The sequence below is a fragment of the Mustela nigripes genome, chromosome X (assembly GCF_022355385.1).
Source record: "Mustela nigripes isolate SB6536 chromosome X, MUSNIG.SB6536, whole genome shotgun sequence".
Classification (NCBI taxonomy): domain Eukaryota; kingdom Metazoa; phylum Chordata; class Mammalia; order Carnivora; family Mustelidae; genus Mustela; species Mustela nigripes.
This window is the reverse complement of record NC_081575.1, coordinates 83,207,098-83,222,495: the sequence shown is the minus strand read 5'-3', so window position 1 is coordinate 83,222,495 and position 15,398 is coordinate 83,207,098. Positions and strand designations below refer to the sequence as shown.

Sequence of the window (15,398 nt, the reverse complement as noted above, 5' to 3'; positions counted from 1 at the left end):
ATGGGGGCTTAAATGGGTAGGAGAAGAATCAATGAAACAAGATGGGATTGGGAGGGAGACAAACCATAAGTGACTCTTAATCTCACAAAATAAACTGAGGGTTGCTGGGGGGAGGGGGGTTGGGAGAAGGGGGTGGGGTTATGGACATTGGGGAGGGAGGGTATGTGCTTTGGTGAGTGCTGTGAAGTGTGTAAACCTGGCAATTCACAGACCTGTACCCCTGGGGAAAAAAATATATGTTTATAAAAAATAAAAAAATTTTAAAAAAAGGATAATAAGGGAATATTATTAACAAACTTAGGCCAATAAATTCAACAACAAGATGAAATGGACACAGTCTCTCAAAGACACAAACTAATAGTGCACATTCTAGAAAAAGATAGATAACCTGATAACCTTTTTATTCTTAAATACATTAGAGTTAAAAGCTTTCTTATGGGGGCATCTGGGTGGCTTAGTGGGTTAAGCCTCTGCCTTTGGCTCAGGTCATGGTCCCAGGGTCCTGGGATCAGCCCCGCATCGGGCTCTCTGCTCAGTGGGGAGCCTGCTTCCTCCTCTCTCTCTCTGCCTGCCTATCTGCCTACTTGTGATCTCTCTCTGTCAAATAAATAAATAAAATCTTTTAAAAAAAAAAAAGCTTTCTTATGAAGAAAACTCAGGGCGCTAATGACTTCCTTCACTGGCAAATTCTAACAGACATTTAAAGAACAAATAATACCAAATCTACACAAACTTCCCAAAAATTGAACAGGGGAGAATAGTTTTCAACTCATTCCAGAAGGCCAGCATTACCTTGATACTGAAACCACACAGATATAATAAGAAAACTATAGACCAATATCCTTTATAAAAGTAGATGCATGGGGTGCCTAGGTGGCTCAGTGAGTTAAGCCTCTGCCTTCAGCTCGGGTCATGATCTCTGCTCAGCAGGGAGCCTGCTTCCCCCCTCTCTCTCTGCCTGCCTCTCTGCCTACTTGTAATCTCTCTCTCTAATAAATAAAATCTTTTTTTAAAAAAAGTAGATGCAAAAATTCTTAGAACTTCAACAAATTTAATCCAATAACATATCAAAATGATAACACATCAAGACCATCTTATCTTGGGCTGCTTTAACAAAACACTATAGGCTGGCTGACTAGAACAACGGAAAACTATTTCTTACAATCTGGAAGCCAGAAAGCCCAAGATCAAGGTGCCGTTAGACTCCTGTCTTGTGAAGGCCCACTTCCTGGTTTGTAGACAGCTGCCTTCTCACTGTGTTCTAATATGGCCTTTCCTTGGTGCATACTCAGAGAGAGAGAGAGGTCTTTTCCTCTTGTAAGGGCATGAACCCTATCATGAGGGTTGTACCCTCATGGCCTAATCTAAAGCTAATTATGTCCCAAAAGGCCCCACCTCCAAATACCACAACACTGGGGGCTAGGACTTCAACATATGAAATTGGGGGGAACATAAACATTCAGTCCATAGCAATGACCAAGTGAGATTTATCCCAGAAGTGAAAAGGTTGAATTAATATTCAGGAAACGATCAATATAATTGTCATATCTCAAAGATACACAAAAAGCATTTGACAAAATCCAGTATCTATTCCTGATAATAATGCTTAGCCAGCTGAAACTAGAAGGGAACTTCCTGAACCTGATAAATAATACCCATGAAAAACCTAAATCTAACATAGTATTTAATGGTGAAAGACTTAATGCTTTCCCCCTAAAATCAGGAATAAGACAAGAATGTTACTACTTCTCTTCAACATTATACTAGAATTTCAAGCCAGTACAACAAAGCAAGAAAAAGACATGAAAGGCATCCTGATTAGAAAGGAAGAACTATAACTCTCTTTGTTTTCAGATGACATGAATATCTATGTAGAAAATGATTTGGAATCTACCAAAAAAGCCATCAGAACTAATAAGTGAGTCTAGCAAGGCTACAGGATAAAAGATCAGTTTACAAAAATCTACTGTATTTTATATTCTAACAAGGAACAATCTAAAATTGAAATTTTAAAAGTAATACCATTTATGATAGTGCCAAAAAATGTGAAATTTATATGTATACATCTGACAGAAGATATGAAAGACAGTACAATGGCATCAATAGAACATTTCTGAGAGAAATAGAAGACCTAAGTAAATGTAGAGATATACCATGTGCATGGGTAAGAGGGCTCAGTATTAAGATGTCAGTTATCCCCAAGTTGGTCAAGGCAATTCCAATCAAAATCACACCAACCTCTCGGGGTGGGAATTGACAAACTGAATTTAAAATTCATATAAAGGGGCGCCTGGGTGGCTCAGTGGGTTAAGCCGCTGCCTTCGGCTCAGGTCATGATCTCGGGGTCCTGGGATCGAGTCCCGCATCGGGCTCTCTGCTCAGCGGGGAGCCTGCTTCCTCCTCTCTCTCTCTGCCTGCCTCTCTGCCTACTTGTGATCTCCCTCTGTCAAATAAATAAATAAAATCTTTAAAAAAAAATAAAAAAATAAAAAAAAATTCATATAAAAGTGCAAAGGACCTAGGGTTCACAAAAACACTTAGAACAAAAAGAAGGAAGCTAAAAGACTGACACTACCTGATTTCATTCTTAAAATGGTAATTTAAAAAGTGGGGTATTTGTGTAAAGATAGACATCTAGATCAATGGAATAGAATGAATTCAGAAGTAGACCCATCCATACCTGTGCAAATGATTTTTTTAAAAAGTACACAGCAATTCAATGAAAAGAAGATTGTCTTCAACAATCCTCTTCCCAAAAAAGTGTACTGGAACAACTGGATATCCAGATAGTAAAAAAGGGAAGACTTTCGATCCATACCTCCCACATATATAAAATTAATTTTAAAATGGGTCAAAGACCAGGGAACCTGGCTGGCTCAGTCAGTCAGGCGGCTGGCTCAGTCAGTCAGGCATCTGACTCTTGATTTCAGCTCAGGTTGTGAGATCAAGCCCTGGTGTGGAGCTAGGCATGGAGCCTGTTTAGATTCTCTCCCTTCCTTTCCCTATGCCCCTTCCCCCTCCTCCTCTTAAAAAAAAAATGGGCCAAAGACCTAAATTTAAAATTTAAAACTATAAAACTTCTGGACAAAACACAGAAAACCTTTAGGACCTTGGTTAGGCAAAGATTTCTTCTATATGCCACCAAGAGCACTTTCCATAAGAGAACATTGGTAAATTGGATTTCATTAAAATTAAAACTAATTTTTTTCAAAGATTTTATTCATTTATTTGAGAAAGAGAGAGCACAAGCAAGGTGAAGGGCAGAGGGAGAAGCAGATCCCCGCTGAACAGAGAGCCCGATACGGGGCTCGATTTCAGGACTCTGGGATCATGACCTGAATCAAAGGCAGACCTGAGTCAACCTACTGAGCCACCAGGTGCCCAAAACTGCTACTTTTTGAATGACACTGTTAAGAGGATGAAAACCGGGGCGCCTGGGTGGCTCAGTTGGTTGGACGACTGCCTTCGGCTCAGGTCATGATCCTGGAGTCCCGGGATCGAGTCCCACATCGGGCTCCCAGCTCCATGGGGAGTCTGCTTCTCCCTCTGACCTTCTCCTCGCTCATGTTCTCTCTCACTGTCTCTCTCTCAAAAAAAAAAAAAAAAAATTAAAAAAAAAAAAAAAAAAAAAAAAGAGGATGAAAACCCAAGTCACAGACTGGGAGAAAAGACTTGCAAATCATTTATCTATTAAAGGAATAGTATCCAAAATACATCAAGAATCTTCACAACATAATAACAAGAAAATAAGCTAATTTTTTAAAAGATTTTTATTTATTTATTTGACAGGGAAAGACACAGTGAGAGAGGGAACACAAGCAGGGGGAGTGGGGAGAAGGAGAAGGAGGCCTCCCGCTGAGCAAGGAGCCCAATGCGGGGCTCGATCCCAGCATCCTGGGATCATGACCCGAGCCAAAGGCAGACGTTTAACGACTGAGCCACCCAGGCACCCCCATATTTTTTTTAAAAGAGCAATCACAGCAACCTCTTTGGAGAAGATGCATGAAAGGCAGATACTCACATGAGAAGAGGCCCAACACCATTAGTCATTAGGGAAATACAAATTAAAACCACAATGAGAAACCACTATATACCTTTTAGAATGGCTAAAATTTAAAAGACTCACCATACTAAGTGACGCGAGGATGTCTAGGAACTGGAACTCTGATACAAGGGTGGTGGGGATGTAAAATGACACAATCACTTAGGAAAACAGCTTGGAAGCTTTCTACGAAGTGAAGTATACACCTACATAAGAACCAGCCATTTTGCTCCCATGATCTCAGGGTCATGGGATCGAGTCCCACATTGGGCTCTGGGCCCAGCATGGAGTCTGCTTGAGATTCTCTCTCTCCCTCTCCCTCTGGCCCTCCTCTCTCTCTCTCTCTCTCTCTCAAATAAATATGTAAATCTTTGGGCAGGAGGATGTTAAAAGGACTCCTTCAGTGATGTCTTTGTGTCCCTAAGAGCTTTTTTACTTACTTTGGCCTGGAATCAGGAGGTTTTATTTTACGCAGCTTCCAATGGTGAATGGAGGGCCTTCAGCCCAGCTCTAGGGACACAAAATTGCACAAGCACCATATTTATGAACCTCAGAAGTTCTCATGGGGTCTTCTGGATCCAAAACTGCAACTCAGACCTCCTGCTTCCTTCATTATTTTCCTAGTGTTGTGTTCTCTACCTGGCATAATTTCTCTAGGGTCAATTTCAAATTACCATGGCCACATTGGGGAATTTTTGACATGAACAAGACTGTTGATTTAAGGGGTACCTTAGAACGAGAAGGGAAGAAACCCTCATAAGGAGATTTTTCCTGTATAAAAGAGTAATTCTTTTGGGGCGCCTGAGTGGCTCAGTGGGTTAAAGCCTCGGCCTTCAGCTCAGGTCATGATCCCAGGGTCCTGGGATCGAGACCCGCATCGGGCTCTCTGCTCAGCAGAGAGCCTGCTTCCTCCTCTCTCTCTCTCTCTCTGCCTGCCCCTCTGCCTACTTGTGATCTCTCTCTGTCAAATAAATAAATAAAATCTTAAAAAAAAAAAAAGAGTAATTCTTTTTTTTTTTTTTTTAAAGAGAGGCCAGGGAGAAGAGCAACGGGAGAGGGAGAGAGAGAATCTGAAGCAGGTTCCATGTCCAATGTGGAGCCCGACACGGGGCTCAATCGCATGACTCTGAGTTCATGACCTGAGCTAAAATCAAGAGCTGGACACTTAACTGAGCCACCCAAGTGCCCCTAAAACAGAAATTCTTTTTATGTTTAACACAGGAGATTGTTTTGGCTTCATTTCCATATTTCAAGACTAATGGATGATAGCTTTAAAATGATTTAGATTGGTGGGCTGCCTGGCTGGCTCAGTCAGTGGATCACGCAACTTAATCGCTAGTCATGAGTTCGACCCCCACATTGGGTGTAGCGATCACCTAAAAATAAAATAAAATAATCTTTATAAATTACTTAGATTGGGGGGCACCTGGGTGGTTCGGTTGGTTAAGCGACTGCCTTGGGCTCAGGTCATGATCCCGGAGTCCTGGGGTCAAGTCCCACATTGGGCTCCCAGTTCCATGGGGAGTCTGCTTCTCCCTCTGACCTTCTCCCTTCTTGTGCTCTCTCTCACTCACTCTCTCTCTCTCAAATAAATAAAGAAAATCTTTAAAAAATTATTTAGATTGGTAAAATTGTCAATGGCTGATTATTGTCTAAACCAGCTGTAATCCCAATATTTATCTCTCTCTCTCTCTCGTGTTTGTCAGAATGGGTTTTCTATATCTATACAGTCTTCCCTGTCCTTCAAGAAGAAACATAATTAGTCTCTTACAACAATAATTTCATATTTGTCTGAAGCTGGCTCCCTGTTAATTTTTTGGTTTCTCTCCCTCTCTTTTACACCAGGGTAACTTGAGAGATTAACTGATTGAAAAAACATTCAGGTGTTATGTGCATGCTCTAGGAATATCTAGCCCAGACAAACTGTCAGAAAAGTCTAAAAAAAGAAAATGGGACGCTTGGGTGGCTCAGTTGGTTAAACATCTGCCTTCAGCTCAGGTCGTGATCTCAGGGTCCTGGGATCAAGTCCCACATCGGGCTCTCTGCTCAGTGGGGAGACTGCTTCTCTGCTGCTCCCCCTGCTTGTGCTCTCTCTCTCTCTCTCTCTCTCTCTCTCTCTCTCTGACAAATAAACAAATACAATCTTTTAAAAAATAAAAAGAAAAGAAAAGAAAATGTGGAGCACCTGGGTGGCTTAGTCGGTTAAGCATCTGACTCTTGATTTTGGCCTAGGTCATGATCTCAGGGTTAGGAAATGGGCTCCGTGCTCACTGGGGAGTCTGCTTCTCTCCCTCTCCCTCTGCCCCACCCCCTGCTTGCGTGTGTGCACGTGCTCTCTCTCTCTCAAGTAGATAAACAAAATCTCTAAAAATAAAATAATTTAAAAATGTTGTTGAATGATGTGTCTTTTTGTGGACCCCGAAAAGTATCTTAACATAACGGCCTCTGTTATCCTAGTTGTGAGGAAAGAAGAAAAGAATGTAAGCAAAAGGTGAAGTAGGGCTTTTGATGGGACTGAGAGTCTTTAAGAATTAGTTTACCATTTAAAAATAATGTCAGGGGCGCCTGTGTGGCTCAGTGGGTTGAGCCGCTGCCTTCGGCTCGGGTCATGATCTCAGGGTCCTGGGATCGAGTCCCGCGTCGGGCTCTCTGCTCAGCAGGGAGCCTGCTTCCCTTTCTCTCTCTGCCTGCCTCTTCGACTACTTGTGATTTCTCTCTGTCAAATAAATAAATAAAATCTTAAAAAAATAATAATGTCAGCACAATACTTTGGTTTGGACAAAGCCAGGGTGAAAAATTTTAACCTTCTAAAATTCCTACACTGGTTTTATGAGTTAAGTGAGTTACCATTGTCTCTGTTAGAGTGTGTGTGTGTGTGTGTGTGTGTGTGTGTGTGTACAGTTGACCCTTGAACAATGCAGGGGTTAGGCCACCCACCCCACCACACAAAAAAACCCACATATAACTTTTGACTCCCCAACACCGTACCTACTAAGAACTTACTATTGACCAGAAGTCTTACTGATTAACACGTATTTTGAATGTTCTGTGTATTACACACTGAATTCTTAAAGCTGGAGAAAAGATAATGTTATTAAGAAAAATCACAAAAGAAAATATATTTACAGTACTGTATTTATCAAAAAAAGAAAGTCACGTATAAGTGAGCACGCACGGTTCAAATCCGTGTTGTTCAAGGGTGAAATGTATATATTAACAACAAAATGAAATGATTTTTTTAGAGTTTAATTTTATTAACTTTTTAAATTGCTATGAAGCACAAAGATTTAATATGTTAGCTGAAATTGAAATTTCTGGATCCTAACTTTTAAGACCTTGGGTAAATGATTAAAGGTTTCTTTCCCAAGTTTTTATTTAAATTCCGGTTTGTTGGAGCACCTGGGTGGTGCAGGTGGTTAAGCATTGGATATATTTTTTAAAGATTTTATTTATTTATTTGACAGAGAAAGTAAAAGAGCGAGCAGCAGAGGGAGAGGGAGAAGCAGGCTCCTCGCTGAGCCAGGAGCCCGATGGGGGCGGGGGGGGGTGCTGATCCCCAGACCCCAGAGACCATAACACAAGCCTAAGGCAGCCACTTAACAGACTGAACCACATGTGTGTCCCTGGAGTAACGTCTTTAAAGTACTGAAAGAACTTAACCATCTGAGCCACCCAGGCGACCCTAAGTGTCAGCTTCTTGATTTGGGCTCAGGTCATGATCTCAGAGAGGTAAGATCAAGCCTGGAGTCAGGCTCCCTGCTCTGCGTGGGGTCTGCTTAAGATTGTCTCTCCCTCTGCTCCTCCCACTTGTGCTCTCTGTCTCTCTTTCTCTCTCAAAAAAATAACTAAATCTTTAAAAAAATAAAATAAGTAAATACCAATTACTTAGCATACAGTATAATATTAGTCTCAGGTTTAGAATTTAGTGATTCAGCACTTCCTACAACACCTGGTGCTCATCAGAACCCGCGCCCTCCTTAATCCCCATCCCCTGTTTCACCCATCCCCCACCCACCCTCCTCCCCTCTGGTAATCATAGGTTTGATAAATGATTAAGTTAATTGATAAGTTATGTTTGGATGCTTGGACAGTTTCTAAGTAACAAACAGAATCAAAACTCTAGCCATTGAACATAATTTTTTATTCTTATTTTCTAGAACGGCACTGTCCTTATGCATAAATTCAGGAAAAGTGTAGATAACTAATGGAATTCTAAAGCCCAAATTATCAGCTCTCAGGAACCCCTTAAACATCCATGGCCCAACATAAAGGCATACCTTGGTTTGGGGTTTTCGGTTTTTTTAAAGACTTTATTTATTTGAGAGAGAGACCACAATTGAGGGACAGGAGGGGTAGAGGGAGAGGGAAAAGCAGATTTCCTGCTAAGCAGGGAGCCCAAAGCATGGCCTCGATCCGGAATCCTGAGATCATGACCTGATCCAAAGGCAGACGTTTAACCAACTGAGCCGCCCAGGCACCCAAGCATATCTTGTTTTACTTGCATTTTTTTTTTAAACAAACTGAAGGTTTGTGGCAACCCCACATTGTATGTTTTTTCCAACAGCATTACGCTTGCTTCACGTCTCTGAGCGACGTTTTGGTCATTCTCATAATATTCCAAATTCTTTCATTGCTATTATATTTCCTGTAGGGATTCTGTGCTCAGTGACTACAACTCACTGAAAGCTGAGATGATAATTAGCATGTGTTAGCCATAAAGCATTTTTAAATTAAGGCATGTACATTTGTTCGGAGACAAGGCTATCACACACTTCATAGACTACGGTATAGAATAAGCATCACTTTTATGTACATTGGGACACGAAAAAATTCATTTGACTCACTGTGTTGAAAAATTCACTTTGTTGCAATGGTCCGGACCCGAACCTGCTCTACTTCCGAGGTATGGCGCTATTGCCGTTTCCCTTGATGGCAAAGAGATCTGTCCCCTCTGAGAGCCACAGGTTGTTTCCCAGCAAGTAAATAACGGGTTGCTCCCTGCATTCAGAAAGTATCTCCAGAGGTGCCTGGGTGGCTCAGTGACTTCAGCCTCTGCCTTTGGCTCAGGTCATGGTCTTATTGTCCTGGGATCAAGCCCTGCATTGGCTCCCTGCTCAGTAGGGAGCCTGTTTCCCACCTCCCTCACCTGCCTCTCTGCCTACTTGTGATCTCTCTCTGTCAAATAAACAAAATCTTAAAAAAAAAAAGCAAGTATTTCCAATCCCAGGCTCTGGCCTATTACAAACTGATATGACTAATTACTGAAAGGGATTTACACATCTCCAGCTTTATCATCAACAGGTCCCAGCTGCATTTCTAAAACACCCCCCTGAGCAACCTCTGTGTGACTCCAAGCAGAAGGTCTGGTTTTGTCTCAAAACTGCCCTTGAGCCTCAGTGGAAATGACCTTATCAGTCCCTGTTAGCACCTGACACAGCAATAAAACTCTGAGGCCCTGACACTCAAGTCCGTGTTTCCCAACCTGGAAGATACACATCACTTTATCCTGACTACTGGATGGCCATCCCACTGGGACGCTAAACGGGATTCCTAGGAACCTTCCAGATGCCGCTGGCTACAGAAGTGGACAGCTTTAGCCCCGAAGTGTCTCTGACGACACTTCCCAGTAACTAACAGGCTTCTCAGTAGGTTCTCCCTTCTCTTCATCCTGTGACTTTTGACCCTCTGTGAGAGGTTTTTCTCATACCAGAACTACCGCTCTGATTTTAACTGCTGACAAAAATGTAATCATTCTTTCTTTAAATGGACTCTAAAGAAGGTTCATTTCCTTTCAGATGTCACTTGTGGTTCTGAAGCTTCCCTCACGGCTTCCATCCCAAACTCTGGTCACCAACCAAGTGACCTGACATCAACAGACTGCTTCTGCCGAGGTCATGATCAGCAAAAGCTAGCCCCCACCCCACCCCCGGGGAATAGAAACTAAAATGAGGCCTTGTGCCTTGCCTATAGTAGTCTGTTCTCATCAGAGACACTGTTCTCAGGAACTGAGATTATCTGAGGGGACATTTCGAGGGACATATAAACAGCTCAAGCCAAATGATACTTAGACTCCCCCTAGGGTCTGTGCCCCATTACGATTGCATTACCCATGTGGGCGCCAGACTTATACGCACCTGCCACACGTGAACTTATCTGGTATATTTGGGATAAATCTTAGAAACTTTCAGACTTTTGAAACTACCACCCCTCCTGCGGACCCTGTTTTCCCAAACAGAAGAGGCAGGCCTGGGTGAATGTGGATAACTCCCCGGAGGGCGAGCTGAGTCTTCGTGCACGCTCTATGAGCCAGTTCCCACAGTCACCAAAAGGGGGTCCAGAACCTGACTCTGACCTTATTGGATGCCAGAAATGACATGGTTTCTACTCCAGAAGACCTGCCCCCACCCAAAGCCAGTTTACGTTCATTACACCAGACTTGCCATGAACAAACTCATGACCTTTGATTTCCTATTGGCTACCCAAGGGAGAGTTTACGTTTCAGCCAACACTTCTTGCTACACTTATATAAATACGGTGGTCAAGAAGACCAATTTTTTTAAGCTTTCCTTTATTTAAGTAATCTCTACATCCACTGTGGGGCTTGAACTCACCACCCCAAGATTAAGAGTCGCACGCTCCTCTGACTGAGCTGGGGGCCAGGCGCCCCCAAGTAAAACAATTTTTCTGATCAGCCTAAAAGAAAAAGCCATCTGGTTCCAGACCAGCTGGGCTTTGAGACATGAGTCCATGGCCTGAGTTTGGTCTGTCTCCAGGGTCTATTACAAGGACTAATCATCATCTTGTTTCTGGTAACTGCCCGTGGAGCCTTTGGCCGATGCATACTGCCCAGTGTCTTAGATGCCACTGTGAAGCCCCTGTCATGTCAGGGGATTCAAGAACTCACCCTGCAGCCAAAGGAACAGGACAGACTAGCCCACGCCCTACTTCGGCCGGCTTTCTCCAAGCCACCTCCAGATCAGCAAAATCTCGGCAGCCCTGACGATCAGAATATATAGATTCATGCCCTGGGGCCTGACTTCAACTGATCTTGGACGAAAGACGGGAGTGAGAAAGAAATGCAGCCCCCGACATCCAGGAGCTGGCCTGGAACTCACAGCAAACCCTGGTGTTCTCCTGTTGAACATGAACAATTTCACAGATCGCCAACAGCAGACAAAAGCACTCCGTGTCCATGACAGAGCAAGACAGAAATGTCACCCAAGTCCCCCAGAGGACTCAACATCACCCTCTTGTAGCTCATACGAGTGGGTGCTGCTTCTTTAGCAGTCACTCCATTCTCCTCACCTTCGTAAGAATGAAGATCTCCCGTCACTTCCTAACAGCCTCCAGTGCTTGCACTCACCCCAGAGTCACCTACTACAAAGCCCAGTCCTGTAAGAGTTTCTTTCTAACACCTTCTAACCAAGACATCCCATGATTCCCCCATGGTGGGAGTTCTCCCTTCTTGCGAGGAATCCATAAACCCAGATTTGTTGGACTGGAGGTGATCTTTGGACGAAGGGGTTTATATCATAAGATAAGATCCAAGACTTAACCTGAGAGTTCACAATGTAGCAGGAGAGACAGACAGACCAACAATTCTCAGCCAATGTGGTGAATATCGTAATAAAACATAAAGACAGGACCCTGTAAGGGTGACAGGTGAGAGCCAGAGGGATCAGTGAAGGCTTTCTGGTGGACGGGTTACTGGGCTTCAGTAGGAGTGAGCCCAGTGCAGAGATAGGGATTGGGTTAGTGGGAGGAGTAAAGTGTTCCAGGCAGAAGGAGTAGCAAGTTCAGACACAAGAAGCAGAAAGAGGACATGGCTAGACCATCACTGAAGTCAAGAAGGAACTACTAGCAAGTTTGAGGGGATTTATAAGCTCTTGGGTATGATTAAGTTGTATTTTATCAAGATTCAATAAGCACATACTATGACCACATTGAAGAAATTGACATCATTTGCCTCCAGATGCTACAGAGGATACAGGTTCACTTTTGCCGTATTGCCAAAAAGGCATAACCCGAATTAACCACGAGGTAAAAAACAAGTAATCCCAAATGAAGGAGCATTCTACATTTTGAACTTCCAAAATGTCAATGTCACCGCACAAAGGCTGAGGAGCTGTTCCGGATTAAAAGGAGAATAAGCGCAGCTAACCACAAAGCTTTACCCTGGACTGGATTCAGGAACGGAATCCCTTTTTTCCTTTTGTTAGAAGGGACATCCGTGGGACAATTAATGAAATTCAGCTAGGTAATATTGTATCCGTGTTAATCCGCCAATCTTGATAATTGTGCTGTGGTTATAGAAGAGAATGTCCTTTTTTTTTCCCCCCCAGGACACACATACCAAAGTCTTCAGATGTAACAGAGTATCACATCTGCACCTTACTCTCAAACCATTCAAGAAAAATAAATATATTGGAGTGCCTGGCTGGCTCAGCTGGTAGGGTGTGAGAGGCTTGATCTCAGGGCTGTGAGTTTAAGCCGCATGTCGGGTGTAGCGATTACTTTAAAAATAAGTAAATAAATAAATAAACAAAGAAGCAAATAAAAATCAAGGAAAAATATATTTCCATTTATATGTAAGTGAGAGAGATAAAGCAACGCTAGACTGTTAACATTGGAGGAATCTAGGTAAAGGGTAATCAGGAATCCTTTATAGGATTTTTAAAAAAGATTTTATTTACCCATTTAACACACACACAGAGATATCGAGGGAGGGAACACAAGCAAGGGGAGTGTGAGAGGGTTCAGAAGCACGCTTTCTGCTGAAGAGGGCGCATGATGAGGGGCTCGATCCCAGGACCCTGGGATCATGGCCTGATATAAAGGCAGACACCCAACGACTGAGCCACCAAAAAAAAGAAAAGAAAAGAAAAAGAGCATGTCATTGAATAGCCTCTATGTGTCAGCACCATGAGTGAGGGAATGAGAGGCATCCCTGCCCTGTGGGACTCACCATGTAGGGGGGCATTTTGGCAGCAGATCCAAAGTGGGGAGACGAGCCCTCCAGGGAGCTGACAACAATCTGGGCAAGGAATGGGGACTTCTTGTGCAATCTATTGGTGGGACCATGGTCTCACTCTCTGGGTTCGTGTAGAATCAAGTGATCTCTCTGGGACAGCTCGGTGGTGTGGTTGACTAGAGCATCTGAACTACAGGGCTGTAGTTTGGGGGAGAGGTCTGGGACAAGATACAGTTTGGGGAGTTGTCAGCATTAAGGAGGCAGAAGAAGCCACATGATGGGAAGAGGACCCAACAGAACCCCAGAGAAGCCTCCGGAGATCGCAGTCCCGCTCTTTGCCCCACCCAAGAAAGTGTCCTTCAAGTTCTGATTTCTTTATTTTATTTTATTTTATTTTAGAAAGAGAAAAAAAGCGCAAGTGGGGTCGGAGAGGGGCAGAGAAGAGGGAGAAGCAGACTCCACACTGAGTGGGGAACCTGCCAAGAGGCTCAATCCCAGGACGCAGATATCGTGACCTGAGCTGAAATGAAGAGTCAAAACTCAGCCAAGTGCACCACCCAGCAGCCCCCCAAGCTCTTACTTCTCTTCTGAAGGTTTGGTCTATTTGCCGGATTTCTCCCAGCTTGACCAGAGACTTTGGGAGTCTCCTCACTTTGCAGGCTCATGTTTTCCCATCTGTAAATGGGCCATGGGAGAGCAGTTGTCTTAAACATCTCCCAGGGTGAAAGCAAAATGACTGAGGCCATAAGTGCCCATTACTCTAAGTTAAACTTTGAGTTGAGATTGCTCCAAACATCTCCCTCCTGCTTTAGAGCCTCCTGCCTTTGAAGCATTTAATCTGCGGCCCCTCCTCCTTAGTGAATTTCAGGGAGCTGGAATGCCAGTGATTGTGATTTGAGTGTAGGTTTCAGGATTGTGCAGAAGGCCAGGAATGCTGCTCCATAGAGAGAGATCAATAATGAGATAGCACGAGGGCCCTGGCTAACTCAGTCAATAACGCGGGCAACTCTTGATCTCAGGGTGGGTCATGAGTCTGAGACCCACGCTGGGCATGGAGCCTATGTAAAAAAATTAAAATGGTAATGATGATGAGGTAGCACTGACCTTGGATTCAACGCATACAAAAAAATGCACAAATCTCAAGTGTCCCACCAAATGACTTTGGACAGTACATACCTCTGTGCAACTCAGGTGTCCATCCAGATAGCCTCCATCACCCCCAGAAAATTGCCTGAACCCCTTCATGGTTCCCCCACCCACGGCTCCCAACCCCCAGTGGCAAAAGCCCTCCTGTTTACCTCCCCCCCTTCATTTTTTGAAATGTTTTAAATTTGGATGGCGAGGTCCACTTTTAAAGAAGAATGTGAATCTGAGTGCTGCTTAGGATCGTTTATTCCATTTTATTTTTTAAACCCAATCAAATAAAACCTTTCCTCTTCCCCCACCAAAAACAAACAAACAAACAAAAAACACACACACACAGAAACAAACAAAAAACGCTTTACAAAAGCTGGCCTCCCGCCAGCAGTCTTTCATTCTCCCGCTAGGAAAACGGTGGATTTGTTTAACCGCTTTGTTCTTTACTTTTTGACCTGCTTGTGTTTAACCGGACCCTCGACCCCAATCTCTGTTAGGTATTTTAACAATTTTTTTCTTGTTTAAGTAAGAGATAAACTTTAGCGCTCCGTCCAAACTCCGAGGCTTAGATTCCCCCGGCTCCAAGCCTCTTCCCCGCCCCCTGTCCCGGGAGGCTTTGTAGGATTCTTCCGGGAGCCACGGGGGAGGGGGACAGCGTTGGGGGTTGCAGTCCCCAGCCCGCCGCTCCAGGCCGCTGCCGCCCACCTGCCCAGCGGCCTCCTTCCCTGCTCAGCCCTTCCGCTCCGCTGCTTGACCTTTGCGTCTCCTGGAAGTCACCGGCCCGGTGAGCGCCGGGGACCGACCGGCCTCTCCGCCCGCTCTCCGGAGAGGAAAGGTCTGACCACAGACGATCGAAAGTCGCTGGGGCGGGCTGGAAGGACACCGCTCGCTCCCTACCCCCCTTGCCCACCCGAAGACCCGGGCCCCGCGCGCGCTCCACTCGGCTCGGCCAGGAACGAGGCCGGCTCAACCTTCAGCTTCCCGGGGCCTCGCGGTCGCCCAAGGCTGCAGCGGCGCCACCCAACTGTGCCGAGGCCACCCTGCCGCACAGGTACCGCGGGTGCTGCACAGGCACCTGCCGCCGCGTGCCCTCTCTCCGAAGCCGCAGCAGGGAGAGACGACTGCAGGGCCCCTGGCTCGGGTTAAAAGTCGCTATTGGGAAAAGTCCCGCTTCTCATCTGATCCTGTGCCTTATCTCAGATCGATAACATGAAGGCCTTTGGAGCCTGTGCCAAATTGTTAACAGCC

General features: G+C 44.5%; 1 protein-coding gene across 1 annotated transcript in view; it reads left to right on the top strand.

Annotated features, from left to right (window-relative positions):
* Positions 1-14,793: 14,793 nt before the first annotated feature.
* The window catches only part of RGN (regucalcin), a 16,444-nt gene continuing 15,839 nt past the window's right edge, over positions 14,794-15,398 (top strand). The window contains exon 1 of the mRNA XM_059385072.1: positions 14,794-15,201. The gene's annotated coding sequence lies outside the window, so the exon portion shown is untranslated. The remainder of the gene's footprint in view (positions 15,202-15,398) is intronic.